Here is a 7,467-nt window from a genome sequence, read left to right as displayed (position 1 = left end):
GGTTGTATCATTGCTGTTTGCAACAACTAGGACTAACTTTTATGTAATTATGCTAAGTAAGAAATCAGAAAAATAGTCATATGTGACAGAATTTTCTTAATGGAATACTTAGAACATTCAAATCACTGTATTAACAGAAAGTGCATCTATCAGTGAAGTTCAAAAGGCAGCTGAGAAGGAGATATTACAAATAATGTAAACTACAAAAATTTAAAATAATTATTTAGATGCAATTTTGCTTAGATTATTAAGTATTATATTAAGTTCGCAAATGTATGTCTCAATGAATCAAATCTAATAAATTGTATTTATTGTTTAATTATTGTAAATTTAACTCAATTGATTGTTATTTACATATCTTATTAACAAATGTTTTGATTCCATTTTTTGCATTACTGAAGTATGATAAACTTTTTTTATTAATTTATATTTTATAAAATATTATTATAGCTCACAAAATTTGTGACAGAATAATATATGATGTATACATGATTATTTTCTTTTTCTTTTTTTCTCATTTTTTGTTAGATACTCTATATTTACATTTGAGATGTTATCCCTTCCCCCCATCCTGCTCCCCTTTACTCTCCCCCTCCATTTGCCTTCACAAAGGTGCACTCCCTCCACCCCATTGCCTTGGCATTCCCCTACATTGGAAAAAGATGCCCTTCCTGGACCAAAAGTCTCTTCTCACATTGATGCCAGACACTGGTATATTCAGCCACATATTCAACTGGATCAACGAAGTCATTGTTTCTAATAGTTGAGTAGTACTCCACTGTTTAAATGTACCACACTTTCTGTATCTTAACACTTGTCCTTATACCCATGATTAAGAATAGTGCTCTTTCCTCATCAAACGTCTTTTTGCAACATACAGTGACTATTTAAGAAAGCTACTCCCAAGCAAACTATATTTGTGAAGTTCAGACCCAGTAAAAAATAAATCTACAAAATGCACCCATATTTAAGTTCAGGAAGCACTGCAGAAGACCAGGTAAGAAGATCAAAAACTGCAAAGGATCATGAATTTTCTGTGAAACTGTATTACCTATTAATCTAGTAATATCAGAAGCTACATTTGTAAATTACCATGAAAATGACCACATGAACATGACCTGAATAAGAATAACAACAAAAAATGAGAAATGATAAAGTGCATGGGATAAAGTTCAGTAGGTTTCTACCCTACACAAACAACTATAGACTTCTAAAGAATGCTGAGGGTCAGAGAAATATCATCCTAAAAGGGAAAGCACACCAACTGGTTTTGCAACGCCAAATTGTCAGCTCCAAAAACAAACATATATGTAACAATAATTAGGTGGAAAAATTATATTCAAGGATATATATGAATATATGCATGCATTAATATAACAATGAAGCAAGCATAAGTTTGAACTAGATCAAGGGGGTCTATGGGAGTGTTTTGAGGAATGAAATGAAAGAGAGAAATACTGAAATTAAAATCTCAAGAAAGAAAAAAATAACAAATACTTCCTTCTTTTGTGCTACTTGGTTGTTCTTGAAAATAATAATTTTCTAACCCTACACGTTTTGTATTTTTGGAAAAAAACTATGATAGGGAATTGCACTTTATTCAGAGCATCATGCAGTTTATACTCTTGAGTGTTAAAAAGGTCACCTGAGAAAACTTCTCATGAGCTTCAGCTGAATACAATCATAAGGCAAAGCCTCACATGTCAAAACCATGTTTTTCATTGTTCGAATATAAAAGATAATTTAAAATTTTAATTTAATAACCCCAGCAAAAAATAATGAGTAATCTGAAATAAATTTGCTCATATCTGCTACACTTGGGAATAGTATAAAATCTCTTCTGTGTTCTGAAGGAACTGAGGTCAAACTTTTGTCTTTCAGAGACCTCCATAAGCGCTCAGAATTCTGCCCACATGATTTCATTCCTAGATTGTGTTTTTATAATGTTGTATAGGCATTTAAATAATATGTTCTTGCAAAATTGTTAAAGTCTAGTAGTAGGGGGGAAAGAAAGGAAAATCTTGGACACTATAAGTACTAGAAACAAAGCAAGGAATTACATCATTTTTTCCTTCAGTAGAATTTTTATTTTCCAAACACTAATGGTGTTTAGTGTCTATTAATTACACTAAGGTTTACTAAAATTGAAGGAGGTATGCAAAAGAAAAAGTAAAATTTGTTTGATGGAAGAAGGCCCAAAAGGTGGATGGATAGACCATGATAAAATAATATTGGAGCATTTATCAAAGATGAGAGATGCCCATAATTCAGAATCAAGTGTATTACATAAAAAAATTCATGAGAACACTAACACTCATTCATCAATTTATCACATAGTCTATCACTGCATGTAAATTTTAATTATATTTATGTAATCATATTAATAATTTATCTATAGCAAATTTTTATATTGCTTATCATAATAAAAGTTTATAAGATATTCAAATGATTTTTAGATAATTTTGAAACATCATAGAAGTTCATATATTATATATATATTCAAATTTGTCAACTGTGTTAATAATAATCAAGTTTTTTGTCAAACAGATTCATAGGTGTCTATTACAATAATTAGAGTATTGGCCCATTAAAATAATTAGAACATTTCTAATATTTAAATAATAAAATTTAAATCTATCAGAGCCGTGCAAGAAAAATAAAATTATTATATAGGAAGCATTCAAACTTGAAACATTTATTTGTTGTTGGCTAGCTGCTAATTTTGTGTTTCACATCCTAAACTTCTCACAGGAGTACAGTCCCTGGTCTATGTTTCAGTTCATGTAGGAATATATTTAAAATACGGTTTTAGTACAACTTATTCTCATAAGCATATTGTTCTCATGAGAGTTCATTAATGTCCTGGAACACACATGTTTGTGATTCCCAAAAGGAATTTAGTCATGTTCAGTCTTTCAGTGAAGCCATCACTAGAAAACATTTATTATCATGATGTTTAACCTATTAATTGTAAAACTGCTGCTTCCTCTACGTCTAATGGGTTGGGATTCAATTTACAAAACAGGCAAAATGAACAGATTGTATTAATCAGACTTTCTAAATAGGCCAACCTATAAATTAATTTATCTCTTCTTTCACCATAACAATATGAAATACTGAAATGTATAACACTTTTCAATAATTGTTTTTCAACTTGTCTGTTCATCTAAAAATGGAAATACAGAAATATTCTGAGAGAAAACACATACAGATGGACACAAAGTGTACACACTCAGAGATTAAGCGACTAGAAATATACAAAAACATTTAAGTGAAGGTTTTAGAATATCTAATAAGGTAAGATTTAATGTATTTTAACTTCATTAATGACTGATTTTTACATATCATAAAACACTAGAACCTTTAGAATGCAACCATTATTATGAATCTTAATTTACATATATAGTTAACATGAAACATTCCAGAAGTAATAACAAATACAGATTTTTATGTAATTATTGTAAGACACTATCTGAAGTTACAGTTCTACATGTCTGTATACTTTTGTTGAATGTTTACTGAATAAAACAAAAACTGATGCAGGAATTATTAGCTTAGGGTTCAGACCATACTCAGAGACACAAATAGGTGAGTTAAGGCATTTTCCGAATTCATCAGTTCGCTTTCCCATGGATGTGTCAGGATCCCTGATAAATACAAATTAGTAGCAGAGACACTTATATTGTGAATGTAGAGAAGGAACAGTAGCAGCCCCTGCAGAAGCGGCAGCACCAACCAAGTGACAGAAGTGTGCTTCTTACAAACTAGTGTGGAGGGCCTCTTTTTGGGGACACTTGTTTCTAGACACTTGGCGTAAATTTGACATTACCAGTACACAAGAAATAAGCTCAAGGCAGAAATATGACTCTGGGCCTGGGCTCAGGAAGCAAGCCTGGATTAAAAAATTTACTTCTGAGTTAATGCAAAGCTTAGGGCAGGCTCAGCACAAGCATGTGTGAAGGTCGTTTTGTCTCGGTCATCCTTGGTCATCCTGCTTAGCTATTAGAAAGATGTTTGTGAGATTTTCTTTATTGCCTTGCTTGCTCAGAACTGAACTTATTATTCTGCATGTAATTAAAGTGGTTTAAAAGCAAACTGGAAAATAATAAATGCTTTTTTAGTCTCAGAACTGGCTGGAGTCATGTTTTAATGTTTTCTAATTGTCTTGCTTTTTTTGTTGTTGTTGTTTTTCTTTTTCTTTTTTTTTTTTTTTTTAAATTCTCACTCCTGCCCTGGGGAACCTGCTGACTGACTGAGCTGGCCTTGGTCAAGCTAGGTATCCAGGAAGCACAGAACAGTCTTGAAGCACTGACAGGTAGGTTAATTTCAAGGACCTGCCTGCCCCCAGTGATCCACTACACCAGCCAAGCCTAAGAGGTTTAGAAACTCCCAAAACAGTATCACTGGATAACCAAGTGATCAAAGGCAGAATTTCTGGGGATGTTTCAGATGCAAATCACATCACCAAATGCAAATGAAAGTATTTAACCACTTTCTGTCCACCACTTTGTAGAGAGATGGTTAAACCACAGATTTTGCAAAAATCTTCGAATGGTCAAGATTTAAAATCCTGGCTTTGATCTAGGCTGTGTCTTCTTACAGAAAGTCTCCGATAGGAGCACATAATTGACTTAATTAAAGCACTGATATGCTCACAATTACTGAAACAGTACAATATACCACAGAGCTCAGAGATCTGAAAATGAATACACAGAATTTGGTAAAAGAATTAAAATTCTTGAATGCTCCCCCCAAATTAAACAGTAACATCTGTAATTGAATCACTGGGGACACACTTCAATCTTATCCAGGACCCTTTCCTTACTATCTAAGAAGTCTATTTAACTTTTATTGTTGGTAATAAAAACATCACCCACTGTGAACAACTGAAACCTCAAAATCTATTAATGAAGATAGAAAAAATGTGAGGGAAATTACTTATCTCTTAATAGATTCATAATGAATGTAATTAAAGCAAGTTTATCTAAAATTTAAATGACTTTGGCTTATGAATTTGGGCAGATTACACTAATTTATTGCTGACTGATACTCCTAGTGCAACAACCAGAAAATGGAAGAAACATATAAGAATCATATTTAAAATCATTAGATACCCTGAAAGAAATAATTTTTTAGATAAGCTGAAATTTAAAAATAATACAGCAGATGAAAACTGATGTCAGTTCTGGGTTTCTGTTTGTTTGGGTATGTTTAGATATTTGATGATTACACTGTCAAACAAGCGGTCTTAAGGTTATCCTTAGAAATTAGCCCGGCCTTACTATCACCCCTACATAGGCCATGGAGGAGACAAGGTCACCACTGTTGGCCACTGGACCCCATAGAATGCTGCCCTGCTAAGAATCTCAGAGAAGAACATAGGAGAAAATGTTATATCTCTGGTACGTGTGCTTGAGTATATCCGTAATTTCTGTTATCCAAACTTCCAAACATTTTTGAAGATACATTTAAGATGGCTACACTATGAAGTGATACTACTGCACTGTATTCTCTACAGCAGGAGGAGAGCACAGGCCATGTCTGCTTCCCTGTGGCTTCAGATGTCCTAGTGATCTTAAATCTGGAGCTTGGAACTGGATCTCAGTAAAAATAGCCTTCACCCAGGACAGAGAGGTATCCAGTGGCCTGGCGCTCTCAAAGATCCTGCTCCTTGATGCCCTGCCTAACAGAAAGATCACACTGACTCTGAGCGACAAAAATATATTGCAGAAAGGTCTCAGTGATAGTCCAGTGTTTATGGTGCTTCAGAAGCCAAATACCTTGAACCAGACCAATAACTCATCGTGATAACTATTCACAAATAAAGCTCTTTGGAATATATGCATATTCCAATGTCACTTCCATTAATAGAGGAGTGATGGAGAAGTGGAATAAAGGCAAATGAATGGAGTGGTATGCATAGAGAGGCAGAAATACACAGAGTGTTCGGACAGCAGCAGCACCCCATGTGGAAGCACAATAGGACAGGCAAGATGGTTTGCAGCAGCCTGGAGCTTGTACAGCTGAATGTGCTGCCTAGCTGGCATCTGAGTAAGAGTTTGTGCTGCCGCCAGAGGCCATGTTGCTGTCTGTGATCTGTGATGCCATTGAGGGCCATATAAAAGTCTGTGCCAGGCTGCCTTCTGACACCATGTTGGTGTTTGAGGTCTTATTACCATCAGAGGTCATGTGGCTATCCTGGGTGTGGGTCTCTGGAAGCCATACTGATGTCCCTGGGATGAGCTATTGTTAGAGTCCAGGTTAATGTTCATGGTTTGTGTTACTGCCAAAAGCCATATGGATGTCTGTGGTTTGTGTTGCTGTTAGATGCCATGTTGGTGTCTGTGGTCCATGTTGGCACATGTTGACGTGAATCTTCTGCAGTATAGCCAGAAGCCTTATGGATGTCATTCCTGTTGCCACCAGAGACCATTTTGATGTTCAGGATTCATGCATGCTGCTTCTAGCTGTTACGGGAAAGGAAGCTTTTATTACACAGGCATCAGTGATTCCAAACTCATTATTAAGAATGAGAAACATGAAAGACTTCTGCAACGACCACTGCTCCCCTGTCATCACCACCACCAAATAAAATAGAATAAAACAAAATAAAAGGAAAGGAAAAAAAAACTGTCTATACAGAGAGCCAGTGAAGAAAACCCTTTAAAAAATGTGATAAAGATGCTGATCTTTAGCTTTTCATACTTGCTGCCTTCTGGCAGAAGGTTTGACCAAACTCTAATGAGCATAGGGACAGCACAAATTGTACTGGGTTAAGGGTTAGGAGCGTGGGTCTGGGGAGAATAGGAAGGGAGTAGGATAGAGTGCATTGTATGAAGGTCCCTAATGATCATCAAAAAACATGATCTTAGAAAAAATTAAAAACGAATGCCCATATAAACAACAGTGAAATAAAATCTTTTTGTTTCACCGAGTATTCAAAACAATGGTTTCTAGAACTCAAAGGTCAGGCCTTATTGCTGAAGTCACCACTCATTTCAGTAAGAGGACCTGGAGAAATTAACCTGGTTCTCACCTCAGCAACTCCTCCCTGATTGTTACCTGTCATGGTTTTATGAGAAGATGTCAGGAACACTTCCTGGAGTGAAATATTACCAGCAATGGCACAGAGCTCTGAGTCCTGTGAAATACATAATGCCCTACCTGACATGAAATCCCCTGTGGTGATAGAACGGTATTAATAACTTGTAGCCAATTGAAAGCTTTTTGGTTGGGTTTAACATCCACTTTGGAGAATGATATCCATGTCTCTTACCAATCCAACTAACCATGGTTTGAGAGATCATAGAGCCTTGAGGAAAACCTACCAGCACTAGTTTCCTAAACTGATGTAACATCCAGCTGCATTCTTAATACTTATGGTTTTAAAACCATGGTAAGAACAGCTTGCATCTCTTATCAATGAGTCCCTTTTCAGAAGACAGTAGTGCTTACAGAGAAACTCAG

The sequence above is a fragment of the Micromys minutus genome (assembly GCF_963924665.1).
Source record: "Micromys minutus genome assembly, chromosome: 1".
Lineage (NCBI taxonomy): Eukaryota > Metazoa > Chordata > Mammalia > Rodentia > Muridae > Micromys > Micromys minutus.
Note: the sequence above shows the minus strand (reverse complement) of the source record.